Raw genomic sequence first — 25,751 nt, 5'->3', positions numbered from 1 at the left:
CGTCTTTCTGTCGGCAACTTCCGTCAAATCCCGCGTCGCTGATTGGTCTCGCCAGCTGCCTGTCATGGCTGCCGCGACCAATCAGCAACGGGCACAGTCCGATTAGTCCCTCCCTACTCCCCTGCAATCAGTGCCCGGCGCCCGCATACTCCCCTCCAGTCACCGCTCTGCGTTGCGGTGGTACGTTTTGCGTGCCATGCGGCGGATGCTCCGCTCTGTGATACATTGTTGCTGGCTGTCTGTATAGCGGAATTATGGCAGAGTAACAGATGGCGATTTCCCCTGCACAACAATAGCCGCCCGTCCTCACCGCGGAGGGGACATCAGCCTCGCCGGCCTCTTCCTATCACTGGTGACTCACGTTCCCGACCTCTGCCGGTTATATCCTCCTGATGTCATGTAGGATCCGCTGTGCACAGTGCGGCTACAGCCAATCCCCCCCGGTGGCTGCGGTCGGTCCCCCTCCCAAAGGTGGCTGTGGCTGTACTTATTGACGTGGTGTGCACAGGGCACTGGACTCCTCATCTACTGATCTGTGTTAAAGGGATTAATCTGATATTTGACACATAATGAACGTTCAGTCTAAATATGGTTCATCCTGAATGACTTGATGGCCTTTCCTTGGAGGGGTCTCCGTATAAGCCCCCCGCAGTGTCTGCAGCCTATTGTAGTGCTGTGAATGGCTCTGTGTGGAATGTATTCCTGTCTGTAAAACTTAGTGAATGAATGGAATGCAGGGGAATGTACTGTAGTTACCTCGAGTCGCGATGATGCGACCCTGCTGGATGAACTCATATGAACTCGAGTGTGGGAACTTTTCCCAGGCTTGAGTTCATATGAGGACATCCAGCAGAGGGCACATCACCGCGACTCAAGGTAACTACAGGACATTCCCCTGCATTCCATTCATTCTCAAAATTTTACAGACAGGAGCACAGCTGCATTAGCAAAGCTCCTGGGTGTAAAATTATTTAACCCCTTCAGATGGATTTACATCGTGGGACGTGACTGAACGACGGAAGGTATGGTATATTGTTGATTTTTTATTTTTCCTTTTTTACAGAACGAGGGTCTTCAGGTGGATTGAGAGTATAATAAAATATTAAAACACCCTGTGTCTTTATTTCATTAAAATACTTTTTAATAATGTGTGTGTTTTATTAACCATTTCGTACTATTGGATTAGTAATGGATAGGTGTCATAATTGACGCCTCTCCATTATTAACCTGGCTTAATGTCACCTTACAATAGCAAGGTGACATTAACCCTTCATTACCCCATATCCCACCGCTACACGGGAGTGGGAAGAGAGTGGCCAAGTGCCAGAATAGGCGCATCTTACAGATGTGCCTTTTCTGGGGTGGCTGTGGGCAGATGTTTTTAGCCAGGGGGGGCCAATAACCATGGACCCTCTCTAGGCTATTAATATCTGCCCTCAGTCACTGGCTTTACTACTCTGGCGGAGAAAATTGCGCGGGAGCCCACGCCAATTTTTTCCGCGATTTAACCCTTTATTTTACAAGCTAGAGCGCCCAAATTTTGCACATACACACTACTAACATTAAAAAAGAGATGCGGGTCCAAGGACCCAGAAAAACGACCAAGAACCCAATTCAAGATATAAAAATATAAACTTTATTATTGTACAAAAATACACATATTAACCATATAATATATAAGAAACCGGTGAGGTTCAGTACCACAGGGTGTACAAAGACACCACTGAAAGAGCTTGTAAAGAACGCACGGAGCCAGGATCAGAGATTACCCCATACTTGTAAGTGGTGGATCATAAAGCCCATACCACCATAAGCACCACCATACATAGACATAGCCAAACCAGAGGCCCAAATAACTTAGTATAATTAGTCCATACACATTACCTCAATTGGGGCGGGCAGGTAAACCAGATCCAGGGTCCGTACGTTTATATTTTTATATCTTGAATTGGGTTCTTGATCGTTTTTCTGGGTCCTTGGACCCGCATCTCTTTTTGAATCATATTTTATAGCGACTTACCCATATATATATTAGTCCTCTTGACATAGCTTTTTTGATTTTGATTTTTTGTATTTATGATTATCATCTGTTGCTATGCATATTTTTGTTTTGTGTTTGGTTATACACTACTAACATTAGTAGTGTGGAATATGCAAAAAAAAAGGGATATGAGATGGTTTACTGTATGTAAACCATGTCTCATATCATGTCGGGTTTGTGAAGGAGATAGCAAAAGCCGGCAATTGAATTACCGGCTTTTCTATAGAACACCGCTGCGTATTTCTCGCAAGTCACACTGCTGGTCCGTGTGTAATCCATATTTTTCTCGCCACCATAGACTTTCATTGGCGATTTTTTTTGCGCAATACGGTGACAAACGCAGCATGCTGCGATTTTCTACGGCCGTACAAGACCGTATAATACGGATCAGTAAAATACGACAGATAGGAGCAGGGCCATAGAGAATCATGGTACCGTATGCAATCCGTATTTTCTGCGCCTCTCATACGTCTGTAAAACACGCCAGTGTGACGCCGGCCTAACAAACAGCCAATCCCCGAATGTATTGTGGCTGTCTAACAGCCACAAAACATGCAACCATAGGGACTTGAACATATTATTTGAGCATGCCCAAGATACTCGAATAACACCCGAGCATGCTTGGATAATACGTTATCCGGGCATGTTCCTTCATCACTACTTCCAAGATATATGCAGTTCACTCTCCACTAGGTGGAAAAACCTCAATCGTAATTTCTATATGTTGCACCACAGTGGGGTTTCCAATATAGTTGCATTTATGTTAACCCCATTGCGGTACCACATGTACAATATGTCGATGGTTCTCTTATGTGTCCTTTGTGCATGCCGAGTTATTTAATTATTAAAATAAACAAAGAAAAATGCACAAAAAACTTTTTCCTTTTTAAACATTATGAGAAATCTCCCTTTTGTTGTGAAACCAGGAAACTATTCAGTTTCATTACAGCACCTCCCCAGGCCAAAGAAAGCATTACACACATCCTATTGAAATCAGCAGATGGGCTAAAAAATCCATGTAAGTGTTAGGTCCTACAGGCTGAAAAATTATGAATAAGTTCCTGTGTTAGGGTATCCAACCATGATGTTGATAAATATGCGTGCCATAACCTTATATACAACTTTCACTGCAATATATGCAGACGCAACTTCAAAGTCGAACATTACTTCCATGTTTTATGGCTGCATTTTCTCATTTCTTGATATGCGCCTAAGAATAGAGGCACCAGGAAAAAATATTCTCCAAGATACATTAGATTAAGGCCATAAAAACTCACTATCTACATCCATATACTGGCACCTAACTTTTTAAGGATGATTCATGCTTCACGATATGTATATAACACTGTGATCGCCAGCGAACAGACTTTTTTATGCGTCAATTATTCAAAGTCAACTCCTTCAATACAGAAAATAGAAAAAAAAAAGGAAATGAATGTCTTAGAAGTGGTAAATCCTCTTCCTAGTGTCGTCTACATCTCTATAAGTTGGAGGAACACGTCTCCTTCAAGCCTCTTTCAGACCTCGGTGGAATATCCCCGCTACTGAAGCCAGGTCCATTAATTAAAGCCACGAGTGGATTGGTAATTAAGGCTGTGGATGTGAAAAGACTCTGCTCTTTTAATTTGGCTGTTTGCTGCTTAATTGATCTGTTAATTAAGAGCATGGGCCATAGTTGCTCGTTTATCGCCTGTATGTGCGTAAATGTCTAATTTCAGATGATGGTTAAAATTCTTTCCGTGCCAGGAGAGGCATTGAGGGGATGTTTACTGAGCAAGTGTCCACCTCGCCGTGACCTCCTGATTGATCCGTTAGCTAATTACAGAGCGGGTAGCGTTACTTGCAAATGTAGTAAAGACACAGTTGATTAATCTTATACTTTAGTAATCTCATTCACATCATATATTTTTGTATTTGATCTATAGAAAAACTTTCCAACGTAACTACGATACATGGTGGACACCAGAACCACAGTGCCAAACTCTGTTAGGCCCCCTATACATGATCCCCCATCAATCAGCTACAAAGAGTGTTTTAGCTCTAGAGGTTCAGAAATATGACTTCTTGTGTAATACTTCATCTTGCCTGTGGGAGTGCTGTAGGAAAACTTAGCACTTGCGGACAGCTTCTACAAATGATACAGCTGTTGATACCATTTACCATTACCGACCTAATCTGTTAGGGAATTCTGAGTTGACAGATGTGTATTATTTCATTTCTCCTTTATCAAAATTTATAATTTACTGCTAGATTCCCATACAGGTCACAATTCTTCCCATCCTGATGTTAAGAGTGATGACAATGATAGTGAACCGTTGTAAGTATCCATCGGCACTCTGCAGATTTTTCTGCCACAAATCTCTTACGAATCCACAGCTGGACACCATGAACCTGGTTGTCTGATGGAAACCGCATACGAGTTAAAACTGTGGCTCTTAGATTGCAGTGGGATTGTATGAGGAGGGACATTAAAGATGTTAAAAAGAGGGTGTAATATGGCAGAACATGGAGTGCGGAGTTGATTGCATGTAGTGTCACGGGGATCTGCTCAAGGGGGCGTCAAGAAAGCAGGCCTGAGTATAGCCCTGTGTTGTCTCGGTGAGCCCTAGATGGGACTTTAGAGACCGGAAGCCTCGGTGGGAGACCTGAGTCAAAAACCTGGAGATCGCAAGTTCTACAAAACTAAGCCTGAGTGTTGCCACCAAGAAATAAGCCAATAAATTGGTTGATTGAGACACTGGAAGCCATTGATGGGTCAATGTGGACTGAGGAAGCAGTAAGATTGGTTGCCATGAGGTCTAGTGAAAGGCCTACTCATCCAACAAGGACTTGAACTAAGACTATGTGAGCTACTCTGCCCTAGGACAATACATCTGTTTCTTAGAGTATTGTACTACATGCATGATGCACACCAGCCATAGATAGTAGGGTAGCCAATCAAGTATTTGGAAAGGGTCCATGAGGAGTCCAGAGTGAATTGCCTACAAAGTACCCCGAGCAAACGCCATGAGTAGTGCATAGGTATAGTCGGGCGTGACACACAGTGTCTTTGAGAACCTTTCAGACACACCAGGTTGGGCAAACACCTAAGCCACTTTGGTGCAAGCTAACTTGGAAGGATCTCAGGCCTATAGTGAAGGCCACCAACCTTGGTTAAAGACCATTCAGATTAATTGAGCCACATTTAGGAGTCAATGTTCATGGTGATCTCATAAATATAGTCTATATTCCTTACTTTGTCCACATACAGATGACGACAGCTCTTGCCATAATGGTGAGTTCCATTAGTATTTGCATCGTCAGCGTACACAAAGAAGGTATTGACTTTTTCTTAAGTGTCTCTCAATTCCGAGAGCAGAGGCATGATCGGCTCTATACAGATTTCCATACAATTGGAGACATCTGAATTGTAATCCAAGGCCTACCATGAACAGTACACATATGATTTCCATGTCAGAGTTGGCGTCTCACAAATGGGCTAGAAGTGATTGTCATCTTGAGAGATGAAACAACGTCATTGAATTATGTGCTGGGCTGGAAAGGACATTGCATCCAATATGCAGGGAGGCTTTATCTCTAAAATTACCGCTAATGTGATGCCTTATCCAGTAAAGATATAAACAGCCACCAATAATTCAAAGCCTGTTCTGAAAGATATCTGGAGATCCCAGGAGAATGCGGATCAGCGAGTGTAAATGTGGAGTGATCTTGGAGATTATTGTGTTTTTGAACTGTGTTAGGAATGAGAAAAATTGCAAGTGGCTTTTAGAGGTCAAGGGAACATTAAAGTCCTTGGTATATCGATGACTAAACTGGAGTTAAAGAGTCAATTCCCACATATAAAGTTTAATCAATGTCGAGGTTTGCTATTATCTGAACTTAGCATCTTGAACTTAAAGGGTCTTCTACTTGAGGGTCCTACTACTAGCTTATATGTCTGGAATATGGTTTCAGAGAATGCTTCCTAAATGGAAAATCAGCCCTAGTAGAATATGATTTCATATGTTGAAAAGAGGAAGCCCCATGGTAAAAATTTGCTCCAATTATGGAGTTGGTTTTTCACGCAGAACCAAAGGGTTTCATGTTTGTTTCTCTTTTTGATGACCCTTGGGCAAACACCTGGCCCTCCCGTCAACAATTCAAGGTGAGTTTGCATTTGTTAATAATATACCAAGCCAAACGGCGCTCATCTATGTGGCTTCTATACATGGGTCGATGCAAAATGTATGAGGATCGAGTGTTTACATTGGGAGATATGCTGACGACAACGATGATTTTAGGGCAAACACTGATCCAAACGGCAGGTCAACGGGCATTTTACTTATTTGTTATGTGACATGTTCACACGGGCCAATGATTGGAAACGAACATCCATAAGATCACTTGTTCCTGATTGATTAATGATCCATGGGGCCTTAATTTTGGGGAGTGCTCCAAAGATATTTGCAGAACAACAAAAGGACTGGACCTAATAGTGTTGGGTCTTGTCTCTACAAGAGCCCCATTGTCTCATTATATGGTATCTATGCTGTTGATTGGAAACAGACATCCATAAGAGCACTTATTCCTGACTGATTAATGATCCCAGGGGCCTTAATTTTGGGGTGTGCTCCAAAGGTATTTGCCGAACAACAAAGGGACTGGACCAATCTGTGTTGGGTCCTGTCTCCACAAGAGCTCCATTGTCTCACCATATGGTATCCATGCTGTTGTCGTATTCTCTCGTCCAGGAATGGACACAGAGAGAAGAGGGCCTCTGTGCAAGAACAATATACAGTATGGACCCTTTGCAGTCCAATATCTCATTCTAATGCACAATTCCACCTGCTTTGGAGGTAGAAGTGGCCTTGTTATCTTTTGGGCTGCACAGGTGCACCAATGGTGCGTCCGACCCTGCTTTTGTCTCATATCAATGCTAAAAAACTATCAAAATTTTCATGCAAGAGAGGATGACCCATACTGATTGTTATCGTAATGCCCGAAGAGAATTTTCAATGCCTTGACTTACTTTACTTTGTTTTCGGTGAACTTTTTATTTTGGAGGAAACCATTTCACAACTGATAAGATTCCAAAATAATCTAAAAAAGTTTGACTTAAAAAGCAAATTCTGAGCATTTCCGAACCCAAGAAATAAAAAAAGCTGTCTTTCAGACTATGAATGAACTTATAAAGAAAAACAACGCTCAGAAGTTCTTATTTTTTACACTTTCTAAAACCTTGGCTCGAAGGCGCCAAAAATGGACAATATAAGTGTCATACCGAGAAGAAAAACGGCCCCTCTGATTGAAGTTCTATAACTATTATAGAAGATAAACTTTAGGCTGAAAGACCTAGAAATGGAGAAATTTTTCTTAACAACTACCAAAAAAAAGTACAGGATGAAGGATGCTTCACTTTGCGGAATTTATGTTGTACTGTACGGAAAACCAATTAATTCAAAAAGTTACCCCACGAATCAATCTTCTTTTTTAATTCGCAGTTTTTCAAGCATAAAAATTCTATTTTTTTTAGTATTTTTTTCCAGTTTCCCTTAGTACTGCTGCCGATTTGTGCTGTTGTAGTAGTGGGATCTAGACGGAATCGTAAGAGTGATAGCTTCTTACAAATATTAAAACCTGCTGCCACCCGAGTCCCATCACCAAATGTATGGTCTACTTGTACCTAGTCGGTGAGGTCTGAGCCGCAATTAATTATGAGCTAGAGCTGCAGTGTGTCCATTATTGAGTTAATACTAGAGATGAGCAAATCTATTTGCAGGACCCTGGTCTAGCGAATAGGTCAATATTCAATGGCTGCTGGAAGGGAGTCCTATGAACCACATCCTACCTGCCGGCATCTCCAATTCTCTTCTTTTGATTACACGGCCTGGTACAACGTCATCGTTGCTTCGTGATGCACACAAGACATCTCTCCAGGACAGCTTATCAAAAGAGGAACAGGGGATCCCCTCAGGTATATGGCTGGATGCTTTCCAGTTGACCTGGCCACTGGTCCAGCTTATCTCTAGTTAGTACTTCCTGGGACAGAATGGATTAAGCATTGATGTCCGTGCCCCTGGGAAAGTTCAGAGAGCATAAAAGGCCCTGTTTCCTGTTATTTGAGATCAAACATATTAAAATAGATAGCTTGACATATGGACGTTGTAGTTGCCCAGCAGGAAGTGTCTGTGTCTTAGCTAGCTAGAAGTAGGGGTGAGCAGCACTAATTACACATTGTTAAATGACCAAAGGAGCAAAGGAGAAAGCTGTAGCCTGTACTGCTGTTGGTGTAGTCTGTCCCAAGAACGGGAGTAAAGAGGCTCATTCCTATGATTAGACATCTGAAGGGCAAAGATGTGAGTCAAGAGAAGAGACTGTGTATGTTTATTCCCGACTGTGAGGATTGCCACACCAGAGACGTCGGAGTGCTGATGCCCGAGTGTGAACTGGAAGACTGCTGCGCAAAAGACAGCCTGAGACCGGTGTTACTATGTGAGAGACTGAGACACCCTGACAAGCAAAAGGGTAACAACGTTCTGACCTTCTGAGTTTCAGGTTCTGTATCTCACCATCCACCACTGCTAAGAACATCATTTTATAGACAACCATCTTGACTATCTCATATATAAATGTGACTTGTGACTATTTAGCATATGATTAGTTATGCAGATTCTCGTCATGTCATTGCATTGTCACTGTTTTGATCCTAAAAATCTAATTCTAATCTTAATTTTTATTATTTCATAAATCCACCATTGGCTTTCAGTACAGCCTGAATCCTTCTGGGCAGCTCTCGAGAAGATTCAAGCACGTCTCGACTGAAATCTGATCCCAGGTCTCTTCTTCACGTTCCTAGAGTTGGTGCATACTGGTCGCCTCACTTAGGTATGTATTTTGCTTTTTCTTCTCCTCTACCCACAAGTGTTGGATTGGGTTGAGGTCTGGGGACTGTGGGGGACAATCCAGCACCTCTACTTTATTGTCACTGAACCATTTATTCGCCAATCTCACCGTATGCTTCGGTTCGTTGTCCTGCTGGAACAATATGTCGTCCTTTTCATCCCCATAACACTCGAATTTACGAAGTAACTCATCTTGTAGAATACTCACATATAGCTCAGCATTGTGACCACCATCAATCCTGGTCAAGAATCCAACGCCTTTGGCCATGATACAACCCCATATCATCAGGCTTCCTCCACAGAACTTGACATTTCCTTCAATTCTTGATCCGTTAGCCCCTTTTTCCCTTGTTTCTTCCAGACCCATTTGCCCCTATCAGAATTCTAGACTATTGACTTTCATCTCATCGCTCCAAATCTCCTATTTCCAATATTCTACTGTCCACTTCTCCATTTTTTGGGCCACCACTCCAGACTTGTGTAACATGTGACACACAGGTTCCAATCGATGTCTGTGATCTCATGATTATGAAGCATAGAAGCCGCCTCCACTGCTGTGTTTGTCGCACCACAACTGATAGACCTTGGGATGAGGTGTCTTGTTGACGCTGATATTTTGCCTCTACGTCCACCTCTTGGCTTTTCAATGGATGGACGAACTTCATTTTGGGTTCTTCCAGCTGTTATGGCGCTCACATGATGCAATTTGGCAATTTTATTGATCGACACACGGCTATCGATGAGCTGGATGATGTTGTTTCTCTTTTCTTGGAAAATCGTCTTCATGGATGCTCCTTGATCTGAACCAGTAACCTCTCACTTGTGAATCATCATAATAACACACTGAGCTATTAGGGAATGAGAGAACAGGTTGTGTTTTGTAGTATTCAGGAAGAAAAAGATTTTTCCACCACCAGGAGCAAGACTGTAACAATGCAGTGACATGACGAGAATCTGCATAATTAATCATACACAAATTAGTTGCAAGTCACATTTATGTATGAGATAGTCAAGATGATTGTCTATAAAATGATGGTAATCTCACGATCGAAGCTGTCGTGGATGGTGAGATATGGAGTCAGAGTCAGAAGGTCACAACATTGTTATCCTTTTGCTAATCAGTGTATGTCATAACATTGTGTTTTTATTCGTAACATTATTGTTATTTTCTTGCCATCGGATCATCCGCACGGCTCACTTCAGCCTCATTTTTACTTCTCAACAGCACGCAATGTTCTCCTCTTCCATCGTCACTCTGCATTTAGACTTCTGACTTGAGTAGGATCGCTGCACACCCGAGGAGCTGATCGTGAAGCGAGAAGTCAAAGGCCTACACAGGCCAAAAGTCTCAGAACAAAATGAAATTTCTCAGAAGAGGACAACAAGTACCATGGAGAAGTAAAAAAAGAGTCAGGATGGAGTTCCATGAAGGTCCAGATAATGAGGTGGGACAGTTGAGCGACCAGGTGCTATTTTATAAAAACAATGTCTTCTCTTGTCCTCTAAAAATCATCAGCAAAACAGCAGAAGATCGCTGATTGACTCAACTCCAATAGAGTGTGTTGTGGAGTACAGAGATGCTGTGGACTGCGAAGCCGGTGTATAGTAGAGACGCTGTGGAATACGGAGGCTTTGTGGAGTGCGAAGACGCTGTTGAGTGTGGAGACTTTGTGGGTTCACAAATGTGGAGTGTGGAGACATTGTGGAGTGCAGAGACATTGTAGAGTTCGCAAACATTGTGGAGTGTGGAGACATTATGGAGTGCAGAGACATTGTGGAGTGCGGAGACATTGTGGAGTGCGGAGACATTATGGAGTGTGGAGACGTGGAGTGCGGAGATGTTGTGGAGAGTACAGAGATGTTGTAGTTGCGGAGATGTTGTGGAGTGCAGAGACATTGTGGAGTATGGAGACATTGTGGAGTACGGAGACATTGTGGAGTGTGGAGACATTGTGGAGTGCGGAGACATTGTGGACTGCAGAGATGTGGAGAGTGCGGAGACGTTGAGGAGTACAGAGTCATTGTGGAGTGCGGAGATGTGAAGAGTGCGGAGACGTTGTAGAGCGTGCGGAGATGTTGTGGAAGAAGGAGTCGGGAGTGCGGAGACATTCTGGATTGCGGAGACGTTGTGGAGTGTGAAGACATAGTGGGTGCGGAGACGTTGTGGAGTGAGGAGACGTCGTAGAGTGCGGAGATGGTGTGGAGAGTGCGGAGACGTTGTGGCTTGCGGAGAGGTTGTGGAGTGCGGAGACATTGTGGAGAGTGCGGAGATGTTGTGGAGAGTGCAGAGACGTTGTGGAGTGCAGAGACATTGTGGACTGCAAAGATGTTGTGGAGAGTGCAGAGACGTTTTAGAATATGGAGACGTTGTGGACTGTGGCGTCGTTGTGGAGTGCAGAGCTGTTGTGGAGAGTGAAGACGTGGAGTGAGAAGATGTTGTGGAGTGTGGAGACGTTGTGGAGAGTGCGGAGACGTTGTGGAGTACGGAGTCATTGTGGACATGTGGAGAGTGCAGAGATGTTGTGGTGAGTGCAGAGACATTGTGGAGTGTGAAGACGTTGTAGTGGGTGGGGAGACGTTGTGGACTGAGGAGACGTTGAGGAGTGCGGAGACGTTATGGAGAGTGCGGAGATATTGTGGGGCACATAGATGTTATGGAGTACGAATGTTGCTACTGGAGGAAGTGTGTCACCAGAATGCTGAAACTGAGTGAAAAATATTTAGAATTGAGAGTCCTCAGTGGTTGATACCTTTTAATGGCTAACTGAAAAGATAGTAACAAATTGCAAGCTTTCGAGACTACTCAGGTCCCTTCTATCCACTGGCTAACATGGTACCAAGATATACTGTATGTCTTTCCTATATGAAACAGAGTGAGGCAGAGTAAAGGAGGTACCTAAAAGGACACAAAGCTGCAAATATCGAACACAGCCCATGGTGGGACGGGATCGGGGAATGATCTAACATACAGACCTACAGCGTCTATCCATCACTAGTGTCAGTATGAAGACAATTCATCCGCGGCAGCACGTGCCAAGTACAAGCTGCTGAGCTGCACATTTACATGAACGTCAGAACCGCTCTGCTTCACAGTAAATTACAGCTCATGGCGTCAATGACTTTCCGTGAATTACTCCTCTACTTGTGCTGGATTCCCTTTCTTCCTCTGTTTAGTAATGGATACCAGTAACGTATTACCATCATCATCATCATCATCATCGGCGCCGGCTGTGGTGGAGAAATTCTGGCTGCGTGCAGGCATAATGCTACACTCTAATTGTGACAGCACAGGTCAATATCAAGAAGAACATCTTCATATCTGGTGACGGACAGATCTGTCAGCCTTAAAGGGGTTGTCCACCTTTATTTATTTATTTGTAATTTTGGCTAAAAATCATTTCTGCACCCATTGCCTTCTATAGTCTCCGTGTTGCGCTGTCTGTTGCTGGTCGGAAAAAATAATAAACTGTGACGGCATCAGTCAGCCCGATACGACGTCTGATGGGAGAGTCTGTAACTCTTTTCTCCCTCTATCGTGCTGGTAGTATGGCAGTTCCCATAGGATCGTGCTGGTAGTATGGCAGCGCCCGTAGGATCGTGCTGGTAGTATGGCGGCGCCCGTAGGATCGTGCTGGCAGTATGGCGGCGCCCGTAGGATCGTGCTGGTAGTATGGCGGCGCTCATAGGATCGTGCTGGTAGTATGGCGGCGCTCGTAGGATCGTGCTGGTAGTATGGCAGCGCTCGTAGGATCGTGCTGGTAGTATGGCAGTGCTCATAGGATCGTGCTGGCAGTATGGCGGCGCCTGTAGGATCGTGCTGGTAGTATGGCAGTTCCCATAGGATCGTGCTGGTAGTATGGCAGCGCCCGTAGGATCGTGCTGGTAGTATGGCGGCGCCCGTAGGATCGTGCTGGCAGTATGGCGGCGCCCGTAGGATCGTGCTGGTAGTATGGCGGCGCTCATAGGATCGTGCTGGTAGTATGGCGGCGCTCGTAGGATCGTGCTGGTAGTATGGCAGCGCTCGTAGGATCGTGCTGGTAGTATGGCAGTGCTCATAGGATCGTGCTGGCAGTATGGCGGCGCCTGTAGGATCGTGCTGGTAGTATGGCGGCGCCCGTAGGATCGTGCTGGTAGTATGGCGACGCCTGCAGGATCGTGCTGGTAGTATAGCAGCGCCCGTAGGATTGTGCTGGTAGTATGGCAGGGCCAGTAGGATCGTGCTGGTAGTATGGCAGCGCCCGTAGGATCGTGCTGGTAGTATGGCAGGGCCGGTAGGATCGTGCTGGTAGTATGGCAGCGCCCGTAGGATTGTGCTGGTAGTATGGCAGCGCCCGTAGGATCCTGCTGGTAGTATGGCAGCGCCCGTAGGATCGTGCTGGTAATATGGCAGCGCCCTCAGAATCGTGCTGGTAGTATGGCAGCGCACGTAGGATCGTGCTGGTAGTATGGCAGCGCCCATAGGATCGTGCTGGTAATATGGCAGCGCTCGTAGGATCGTGCTGGTAGTATGGCAGCGCTCGTAGGATCGTGCTGGTAGTATGGCTGTGCCCGTAGGATCGTGCTGGTAGTATGGCAGCGCTCGTAGGATCGTGCTAGTAGTATGACAGCGCCAGTAGGATCGTGCTGGTAGTATGGCAGATCGTGCTGGTAGTATGGCTGCACCGTAGAATCGTGCTGGTAGTATGGCAGTGCCCGTAGGATCGTGCTGGTAGTATGGTGGCGTCCGTAGGATAGCGCTGGTAGTATGGCAGCGCCCGATGAATCGTGCTGGTAGTATGGCAACGCCCGTAGGATCGTGCTGGTTGTATGGCGGCGCTCGTAGGTTCATGCCCACGTCTTTCTGCCCAAGTCTCGCTTAACATTCGCTCTTGGTTCTGACGCCTTTTATCTCCGACCTGCGAGAAAAGCTTTAATCAATCAAAGCAAATATCATTTAAAGACATTCGTCTCCCGACCGCGTATCGACGAGGGAAATCTGTTTGTTGATGAGCATCTATCCCGGATACCAGCGCGCCAATATGTACATTAATCTGAAGAGCCGGGTGTCTATGAGCGCCAGCGAAAATCACACAGAAACTTCTATCAGGGACACAAAATACTAGAAGATCTAACGGGGCTGATAACAGAAAGTAATAGCTGTAAAACAAGTCTAATTGCCATGTTATGAATAACCAGAGTGCAGCTCTGGAGTATAATACAGGAGGTAACTCAGGATCAGTAATGTAATGTATGTGCACAATGACTGCACCAGCAGAATAGTGAGTGCAGCTCTGGGGTATAATACAGGATGTAACTCAGGATCAGTAATGTAACGTATGTACACAGTGACTGCACCAGCAGAATAGTGAGTGCAGCTCTGGAGTATAATACAGGATGTAACTCAGGATCAGTAATGTAATGTAAGTACACAGTGACTGCACCAGCAGAATAGTGAGTGCAGCTCTGGAGTATAATACAGGATGTAACTCAGGATCAGTAATGTAATGTATGTACACAGTGACTGCACCAGCAGAATAGTGAGTGCAGCTCTGGGGTATAATACAGGATGTAACTCAGGATCAGTAATGTAATGTATGTACACAGTGACTGCACCAGCAGAATAGTGAGTGCAGCTCTGGAGTATAATACAGGATGTAACTCAGGATCAGTAATGTAATGTATGTACACAGTGACTGCACCAGCAGAATAGTGAGTGGAGCTCTGGGTTGTAATACAGGATGTAGCTCAGGATCAGTAATGTAATGTATGTACACAGTGACTGCACCAGCAGAATAGTGAGTGCAGCTCTGGACTGGAGTACAATACAGGATGTAACTCAGGATCAGTAATGTAATGTATGTACACAGTGACTGCACCAGCAGAATAGTGAGTGCAGCTCTGGGGTATAATACAGGATGTAACTCAGGGTCAGTAATGTAATGTATGTACACAGTGACTGCACCAGCAGAATAGTGAGTGCAGCTCTGGGGTATAATACAGGATGTAACTCAGGATCAGTAATGTAATGTATGTACACAGTGACTGCACCAGCAGAATAGTGAGTGCAGCTCTGGGGTATAATACAGGATGTAACGCAGGATCAGTAATGTAATGTATGTACACAGTGACTGCACCAGCGGAATAATGAGTGCAGCTCTGGGGTATAATACAGGATGTAACTCAGGATCAGTAATGTACTGTATGTACAGAGTGACTGCACCAGCAGAATAGTGAGTGCAGCTCTGGAGTATAATACGGGATAAGTGAGATTTTGTATATACTGTATACATTGTATACAGAGAACTGAGGATGATTTTTATGAACTTGCACACTTTGATTTTGTCAGTAGATGGTAGATGTAACTATATTCACAGCCTTTAACCATTCACAGGAGGAGAGAAGAGAATCTTTGTGTTTGTGCGATCTTTACCACTGACTCATTCCGCCACCATTCTCACTGTTCCTTCCGGTCCGTTTAATGTGTTAGCGCCTACTGAACAAAATGGCAGGCAGGAAAGCCAAAGTGATAAGTGATATAGAAAGTGCTGTTAACGAGGAGCCATTAAACCTCGCGCCTCTCTCTCCTCACTACACACCAGAGACTTCTCCCAGGTGAGGGCCAGGAGTCTCTACCAGCAGCGGCTTCCAAAAATATCTTCAGATCTTTCCCCATTCCTTCCATTAATTCTCCAACTCCTTGAAAAAAGTGTCTGTTTGACGGAGCACTTATCCAGGGAGACAGAGGAGACTTGTTAAGAACTCTAGGAGGGATCACAATACTGCTTACCAGTCTCATGTCTGCTGTAGAACCTCTTTCTGATTTCTAAGAAAGGTCAGGATTCAGCCCAGAACTATACGGGGGAGACCTGGTCAATGACCTGAAGAGAGCTGGGACAAGAGTTTAAAACATTACCATTAGTAACACATTACATCGTCATGGACTAAATAAAATCCTGAAGGGCACACAAGGTCCCCCTGCTCACACCAGCACATATCCAGGCCAGTTTGAACTTCACCAATGACCATCTGGATGATCAAGAGGAGGCATGGAAGAAGGTCATGTGTTCAGATGATACCAAAAAGTTATATTTTAGTCTCAACTCCACTCGCCGTGTTTGGAGGAAGAAGAAGGATGAGTACAATTTAAGAACACCATCCCAGCCATGAAGCATGGTGGGAGAAACATCTTACTTTGTAGGTGCTTTTCTGCAAATGGACAAGACACAGTATTGAAAGGAGGACTGATGGGGTCATGTATCTCAATATTTTAGCCAACAACCTCCTTCCCTCAGTAAGAGCAGTGAAGATGGGTCATGGCTGGGTCTTCCAGCATGACAATGACCAAAAACACACACAGCCAGGGCAACTAAGGAGTGGCTCCGTAAGAAGCATTTCAAGGTGCAGGAGTGACCTAGCTGATCTCCAGACCTGAACCCAATAGAAAATCTTTGGAGGGAGCTGAAACTCATTGTTGCCCAGCGACAGCCCCGAAACCTGAAAGATCTGGAGAAGATCTGTATGGAGGAGGGGGTCAATATCCCTGCTGCAGTGTGTGCGAACCTGGTCAAGAACTACAGGAAACGTCTGATCTCTGTAACAGCAAACAAAGGTTTCTGGACAAAATATTAAGTTCTCTCTCTCACAAGTGAAGTGTACCTACAATAAAAATTACAGAACTCTTCATTCTTTGTAGGTGGGAAAACTTGCAAAATTGGCAGTGGGTCAAATACTTATTTTCCCCACTGTACATTATGGACTACACTACAAACCTCTCCATTTGTATGAGAAGAGCGCTCGCTCATCTCCACCTCCTGTCCACCACTTTATATTCTGCGGGGTGGGGAATGCATCCACAGGCTATCTATTTATAATGAAAAAGCTGCTACATGCCACTTTCCCTTGAAGGAAGAAGCCCAGCAGCGATGCCTGGGGTGTAATGTTAGGATAAAAAGTCCACTGCTGAGCAGAAGGTATCCAAAATACATCCGACAGAATGCTTAATAAACATCAGGAAAAAAGGTAAGACGATTGGGGACATTGACAAGCTCTGGTGGGGTCATTCTCACACTGATACATCATGGTTACTATAGGTCATTCTCACACTGATACATCATGGTTACTATAGGTCATTCTTACACTGATACATCATGGTTACTATAGGTCATTCTCACACTGATGCATCATGGTCACTATAGGTCATTCTCACACTGATACATCATGGTTACTATGGGTCATTCTAACACTGATACATCATGGTTACTATAGGTCATTCTCACACTGATACATCATGGTTACTATAGGTCATTCTCACACTGATACATCATGGTTACTATAGGTCATTCTCACACTGATACCGTACATCATGGTTACTATAGGGTCATTCTCACACTGATACATCATGGATACTATAGGTCATTCTCACACTGATATATCATGGTCACTATAGGTCATTCTCACACTGATACATCATGGATACTATAGGTCATTCTCACACTGATATATCATGGTCACTACAGGTCATTCTCACACTGATACATCATGGTTACTATGGGGTCATTCTCACACTGATACATCATGGTATCTATAGGTCATTCTCACACTGATACATCATGGTTACTATGGGTCATTCTCACACTTGTTACATCCTGGGTACTATAGGTCATTCTCACACTGATACATCATGGATACTATAGGTCATTCTCACACTGATACATCATGGTTACTGTGATGGTGTGATATGCTATGTGGGTATCATTTTTGTGTATATTTATATTTTACTTATTTTCATGGTGTTCTCTTATAGAATGAGTTGTTATTTGCCATCTGATATTCTCCCCACAGTTCTGTATTGTTATCTCTCCACAGGGTCAGTGAATAATGTTGTTTGCTAATATGCTAATGACATGTTGACCTACAGTAGCTTGTTGAAACAATGAGCCCCTGCGACCCACCCCCTAACCTGTGAATGAGGAGAGGGACTTGTAAATATCAGGGAGGTGAGACAGAGATGAGATCCTGTGTGGAACCATGATGTGAAGAGAAAATCAGAGAGAGAAAGAAGGGAATATGGACTGTTATCCACTGTGCTGGATTGTTGGACTTTTATTCTGTAACTGAACTGCATTCGTGTTCTGGAATATTTTATCCTTTGTGTGGTGGATCGTATATGGACCTTTCGTGTTTTTGCCTAAATAAAGGTCTTGGGATTGTTCACTCTTCGCTGGCCCTGTTAATTGTGTGGTACCAGAGAAGGAACCTGTGACAGTTATTATAGGTCATTCTCACACTGATACATCATGGTCACTATAGGTCATTCTCACACTTATACATCATGGTTACTATACGTCATTCTCACACTGATACATCATGGATACTATAGGTCATTCTCACATTGATATATCATGGTCACTATAGGTCATTCTCACACTGATACATCATGGATACTATAGGTCATTCTCACACTGATACATCATGGTTACTGTAGGTCATTCTCACACTGATACATCATGGTTACTATGGGTCATTCTCACACTAATATATCATGGATAATATAGGTCATTCTCACACTGATACATCATGGTTACTATAGGTCATTCTCACACTGATACATCATGGATACTATAGGTCATTCTCACACTGATATATCATGGTCACTATAGGTCATTCTCACACTGATATATCATGGTCACTATAGGTCATTCTCACACTGATACATCATGGTTACTATAGGTCATTCTCACACTGATACATCATGGTTACTATGGGTCATTCTCACACTGATACACCATGGTTACTATAGGTCATTCTCACACTGATACATCATGGATACTATAGGTCATTCTCACACTGATACATCATGGCTACTGTAGGTCATTCTCACACTGATACATCATGGTTACTATGGGTCATTCTCACACTAATATATCATGGATACTATAGGTCATTCTCACACTGATACATCATGGTTACTATAGGTCATTCTCACACTGATACATCATGGATACTATAGGTAATTCTCACATTGATATATCATGGTCACTATAGGTCATTCTCACACTGATATATCATGGTCACTATAGGTCATTCTCACACTGATACATCATGGTTACTATAGGTCATTCTCACACTGATACATCATGGTTACTATGGGTCATTCTCACACCGATACATCATGGTTACTATAGGTCTGTTATGATCCGGTGGTTAGGATCACCCAACTGACCTGATAGGTAAACCTGAATATAAGGACAAGCTCTGGGGATGTGGGAACTATACTGACCGCAACCCTGATCCTATCCACACACACTAAAGGCAGCCGTGGAGCGTTACCTAAAAAACCTAGACGCCTCTTCACAGCCTGACAAACTAGCTACCCCTAGAGAGAAAGCAAAGCCTCACTTGCCTCAGAGAAATAACCCCAAAGTTTAGACAGCCCCCTACAAATAATAACGGTGAGTTAAGGGGAAAATACAAACGTAGGAGTGAAAACAGATTTTAGCAAATGAGGCCCGCTAACACTAAATAGACAGAAGATAGCAAGGGATCTGTGCGGTCAGTACAAAATACTATCAAAAACTATCCACGCAGAAAATACAAGAACCCCCACACCGACTCACGATGTGAGGGGCGCACTCTGCACCCCAGAGCTACCAGCAAGCGAAAAATCACATATAAGCAAGCTGGACTGAACTCATCATTTACTGAGAAACATTTTCAAGGAAACAATGAGCAAAAAGAACTAACAAGACTTAGCTTCTCCAGAAGGAGACAGGTCACAAGGGAAATCCAGGAGAGATCAGAACCAGTACTGAATACAACGACAGCAGGCAACAAGTAAAGGTCCAGGTGGAGTTAAATAGGAACCAGCATAGCAGGAAATGAGGCAGCTGAGCCCTGCTACACACCCGCAGTATCGCTAAAGGCCACCAGAGGGAGCCCAGACGGAATTCACAACAGTACCCCCCCCTTGAGGAGGGGTCACCGAACCCTCACCAGAGCTCCCAGGCCGATCAGGACGAGCCGAATGAAAGGCACGAACCAAATCGGCCGCATGGACATCAGAGGCGACAACCCAGGAATTATCCTCCTGACCATAGCCCTTCCATTTAACCAAGTACTGAAGCTTCTGTCTCGAAATACGAGAATCCAAGATCTTTTCCACCACATACTCCAATTCTCCCTCGACCAAGACCAGAGCAGGAGGATCAACAGAAGGAACCACAGGCACCACATATCTCCGTAACAATGACCTATGGAACACATTGTGAATGGCAAACGATGCTGGGAGGTCCAAACGGAATGACACAGGGTTGAGGATTTCCAAAATCTTATAAGGACCGATGAAACGAGGCTTGAACTTAGGAGAGGAAACCTTCATAGGAACATAACGAGAAGACAACCACACCAAATCCCGCTGAGCCTTCTCTTGTGACAACGTCAAATTGTCCACCACGTGGTTCCAAATCTGCTGCAACCTATCCACCACAGAATCCACCCCAGGACAGTCAGAAGGCTCAACCTGACCTGAGGAAAAACGAGGATGAAAACCAGAATTGCAAAAAAAAGGCGAAACCAAAGTAGCAGAACTAGCCCGATTATTGAGGGCGAACTCAGCCAATGGCAAAAAAGTCACCCAATCATCCTGATCAGCAGAAACAAAACATCTCAGATAAGCCTCCAAGGTCTGATTAGTTCGTTCGGTTTGGCCATTCGTCTGAGGATGGAAGGCCGACGAAAAAGATAATTCAATGCCCATCTTAGCACAAAAGGACCGCCAAAATCTGGACACAAACTGGGATCCTCTGTCAGACACAATGTTCTCCGGAATACCATGCAAACGAACCACATTCTGAAAAAACAGTGGAACCAAATCGGAGGAGGAAGGCAGCTTAGGCAAGGGCACCAAATGGACCATTTTAGAAAAATGATCACAAACCACCCAGATAACAGACATACTCTGAGAGACTGGAAGATCCGAAATAAAATCCATGGAAATATGCGTCCAGGGCCTCTTCGGGACAGGCAAAGGCAAAAGCAATCCACTGGCACAAGAACAGCAAGGCTTGGCCCGAGCACAAATCCCACAGGACTGCACAAAGGAACGCACATCCCGCGACAAGGAAGGCCACCAAAAGGACCTAGCCACCAAATCCCTGGTACCAAAAATCCCAGGATGACCCGCCAACACCAAAGAATGAACCTTGGAAATTACTCTACTGGTCCATCTATCCGGGACAAACAGTCTCTCCGGTGGACAACGGTCTGGTCTATTGGCCTGAAATTCCTGCAACACCCGTCGCAAATCAGGGAAGATGGCAGACAAAATCACCCCCTCTCTGAGGATACCAGCCGGTTCAGAAACTCCCGGAGAGTCAGGCACAAAACTCCTAGAAAGGGCATCAGCCTTCACGTTTTTCGAACCCGGAAGGTATGAAACCACGAAATCGAAACGGGAGAAAAACAGCGACCATCGAGCCTGTCTAGGATTTAACCGTTTAGCAGACTCGAGATAAGTCAAATTCTTGTGATCCGTCAAGACCACCACACGATGTTTGGCTCCCTCAAGCCAATGTCGCCACTCCTCAAATGCCCACTTCATTGCCAACAACTCCCGATTACCAACATCATAATTCCGCACGGCAGGCGAAAACTTTCTTGAAAAGAAAGCACATGGCCTCATCACAGAGCCATCAGAGCTTCTCTGCGACAAGACAGCCCCTGCTCCAATCTCAGAAGCATCAACCTTGACCTGGAAGGGAAGAGAGACATCCGGCTGACGCAAGACAGGAGCCGAAGAAAACCGACGTTTCAGCTCCTGAAAGGCCTCCACGGCCGCAGGAGACCAATTCGTCACATCAGAACCCTTCTTGGTCAAATCCGTCAAAGGCTTAACCACACTGGAAAAATTAGTGATGAAGCGACGGTAAAAATTAGCAAAACCCAAGAACTTCTGAACACTCTTCACCGATGTAGGTTGAGTCCAGTCATAAATAGCCTGGACCTTGACTGGATCCATCTCAATGGTAGAAGGAGAAAAAACAAAGCCCAAAAAGGAAACCTTCTGGACTCCGAAGAGACATTTAGAGCCCTTCACAAACAAGGCATTGGCTCGCAGGACCTGAAATACCATCCTGACCTGCTTCACATGAGATTCCCAATCATCAGAAAAGACCAAAATATCATCCAGGTACACAATCATAAATCTATCCAGATACTCTCGGAAGATATCGTGCATGAAGGACTGGAACACAGAAGGGGCATTAGAAAGCCCAAAAGGCATCACCAAGTATTCAAAATGGCCTTCGGGCGTATTAAATGCTGTTTTCCATTCATCGCCTTGAATTCCCTGGCAACCCCAACTTGACACAGACATTGCTTTCCAATCCAGGACTGGATTATGAGCCTGCAGCCATGGCAGACCCAACACGACAACGTCATGCAAATTATGCAACACAAGAAAGCGAATCACCTCCTGATGTGCAGGAGTCATGCACATGGTCACTTGAGTCCAGTACTGAGGTTTATTCTTGACCAATGGCGTAGCATCAATTCCCTTTAGTGGAATAGGGAATTGCAAAGGCTCCAAGATAAAACCACAGCGTCTGGCAAAAGACAAATCCATCAAATTCAGGGCAGCACCTGAATCCACAAAAGCCATAACTCAGTAGGATGACAGAGAGCAAATCAAAGTAACAGACAAAATGAATTTAGGCTGTACAGTACGAATGGTGACAGACTTAGCGGAGCTTTTTGTGCGCTTAGAACAATCTGAGATAACATGAGCAGAATCACCACAGTAAAAGCACAACCCATTCTGACGTCTGTGATTTTGCCGTTCAATTCTGGTCAGAATCCTGTCACATTGCATAGACTCAGGCTTCTGCTCAGAAAATACCGCCAGATGGTGCACAGGTTTGCGCTCCCGCAAACGCCGATCAATCTGAATGGCCAAAGACATTGACTCATTCAGACCCGCAGGCGTGGGAAACCCCACCATAACATCCTTAAGGGCTTCAGAAAGACCCTTTCTGAAAATCGCTGCCAGGGCACACTCATTCCATTGAGTGAGCACAGACCATTTCCTAAACTTCTGACAGTAAACCTCTGCTTCATCCTGACCCTGAGAGAGAGCCAGCAAAACCTTTTCTGCTTGGTCTACTAGATTTGGTTCCTCATAGAGCAATCCAAGCGCCAGAAAAACCGCATCCACATTTAGCAATGCAGGATCTCCTGGCGCCAGAGAGGATGCCCAATCTTGAGGGTCACCACGCAACAAAGAAATAATAATTTTAACTTGCTGAACAGGATCACCAGAGGAACGAGGTCTCAGAGAAAGAAATCATTTGCAATTATTTTTAAAGTTCAAAAACCTAGATCTATCTCCAGAGAACAACTCAGGAATTGGTATTTTAGGCTCGGACATAGGACTGTGAACTACAAAGTCCTGAATGCTTTGTACCCTTGCAGTGAGATGATCCACACTAGAAGACAGACTCTGAATGTCCATAGCTGCAGCTGAATTCTGAACCACCCAGAGATTAAGGGGAGGAGAGAGGCTAGACACACTGCAGAGGAAAAAAAAAATGAACTCAGGATTTCTCTTATCCCTCTTTTGCGATGCATTAACACTTTACTGGCCTGCTGTACTGTTATGATCCGGGGGTTAGGATCACCCAACTGACCTGATAGGTAAACCTGAATATAAGGACACGCTCTGGGGATGTGGGAACTATACTGACCGCAACCCTGATCCTATCCACACACACTAAAGGCAGCCGTGGAGCGTTACCTAAAAAACCTAGACGCCTCTTCACAGCCTGACAAACTAGCTACCCCTAGAGAGAAAGCAAAGCCTCACTTGCCTCAGAGAAATAACCCCAAAGTTTAGACAGCCCCCCACAAATAATAACGGTGAGTTAAGGGGAGAATACAAACGTAGGAGTGAAAACAGATTTTAGCAAATGAGGCCCGCTAACACTAAATAGACAGAAGATAGCAAGGGATCTGTGCGGTCAGTACAAAATACTATCAAAAACTATCCACGCAGAAAATACAAGAACCCCCACACCGACTCACGATGTGAGGGGCGCACTCTGCACCCCAGAGCTACCAGCAAGCGAAAAATCACATATAAGCAAGCTGGACTGAACTCATCATTTACTGAGAAACATTTTCAAGGAAACAATGAGCAAAAAGAACTAGCAAGACTTAGCTTCTCCAGAAGGAGACAGGTCACAAGGGAAATCCAGGAGAGATCAGAACCAGTACTGAATACAACGACAGCAGGCAACAAGTAAAGGTCCAGGTGGAGTTAAATAGGAACCAGCATAGCAGGAAATGAGGCAGCTGAGCCCTGCTACAGACCCGCAGTATCGCTAAAGGCCACCAGAGGGAGCCCAGATGGAATTCACAACATAGGTCATTCTCACACTGATACACCATGGTTACTATAGGTCATTCTCACACTGATACATCATGGTTACTACAGGTCATTCTCACACTGATACATCATGGTTACTATAGGTCATTCTCACACTGATACATCATGGTTACTATGGGTCATTCTCACACTGATACACCATGGTTACTATAGGTCATTCTCACACTGATACACCATGGTTACTATAGGTCATTCTCACACTGATACATCATGGATACTATAGGTCATTCTCACACTGATACACCATGGTTACTATAGGTCATTCTCACACTGATACATCATGGTTACTACATGTCATTCTCACACTGATACATCATGGTTACTATAGGTCATTCTCACACTGATACATCATGGTTACTATGGGTCATTCTCACACTGATACACCATGGTTACTATAGGTCATTCTCACACTGATACACCATGGTTACTATAGGTCATTCTCACACTGATACATCATGGATACTATAGGTCATTCTCACACTGATACATCATGGATACTATAGGTCATTCTCACACTGATACACCATGGTTACTATAGGTCATTCTCACACTGATACACCATGGTTACTATAGGTCATTCTCACACTGATACATCATGGTTACTACAGGTCATTCTCACACTGATACACCATGGTTACTATAGGTCATTCTCACACTGATACATCATGGATACTATAGGTCATTCTCACACTGATACATCATGGTCACTATAGGTCATTCTCACACTGATACATCATGGTTACTATAGGTCATTCTCACACTGATATATCATGGTCACTATAGGTCATTCTCACACTGATACATCATGGTTACTATAGGTCATTCTCACACTGATACATCATGGTTACTATGGGTCATTCTCACACTGATACACCATGGTTACTATAGGTCATTCTCACACTGATACATCATGGTTACTACATGTCATTCTCACACTGATACATCATGGTTACTATAGGTCATTCTCACACTGATACATCATGGTTACTATGGGTCATTCTCACACTGACACATCATGGATACTATAGGTCATTCTCACACTGATACATCATGGATACTATAGGTCATTCTCACACTGATACACCATGGTTACTATAGGTCATTCTCACACTGATACACCATGGTTACTATAGGTCATTCTCACACTGATACACCATGGTTACTATAGGTCATTCTCACACTGATACATCATGGATACTATAGGTCATTCTCACACTGATACATCATGGTCACTATAGGTCATTCTCACACTGATACATCATGGTTACTATAGGTCATTCTCACACTGATATATCATGGTCACTATAGGTCATTCTCACACTGATACATCATGGTTACTATAGGTCATTCTCACACTGATACATCATGGTTACTATGGGTCATTCTCACACTGATACACCATGGTTACTAT

At 44.3% G+C, this 25,751-nt stretch overlaps 1 protein-coding gene across 1 annotated transcript in view; it reads right to left on the bottom strand.

Annotated features, from left to right (window-relative positions):
- LARGE1 (LARGE xylosyl- and glucuronyltransferase 1) overlaps positions 1 to 25,751 on the bottom strand; it is a 431,493-nt gene that overhangs the window by 231,693 nt on the left and 174,049 nt on the right. The gene's annotated exons all lie outside the window — the stretch shown is intronic.

Source organism: Ranitomeya variabilis, chromosome 5 (assembly GCF_051348905.1).
Source record: "Ranitomeya variabilis isolate aRanVar5 chromosome 5, aRanVar5.hap1, whole genome shotgun sequence".
In the NCBI taxonomy this organism is placed as follows: Eukaryota; Metazoa; Chordata; class Amphibia; order Anura; family Dendrobatidae; genus Ranitomeya; species Ranitomeya variabilis.
This window is presented reverse-complemented; position numbering and strand designations above follow the sequence as displayed.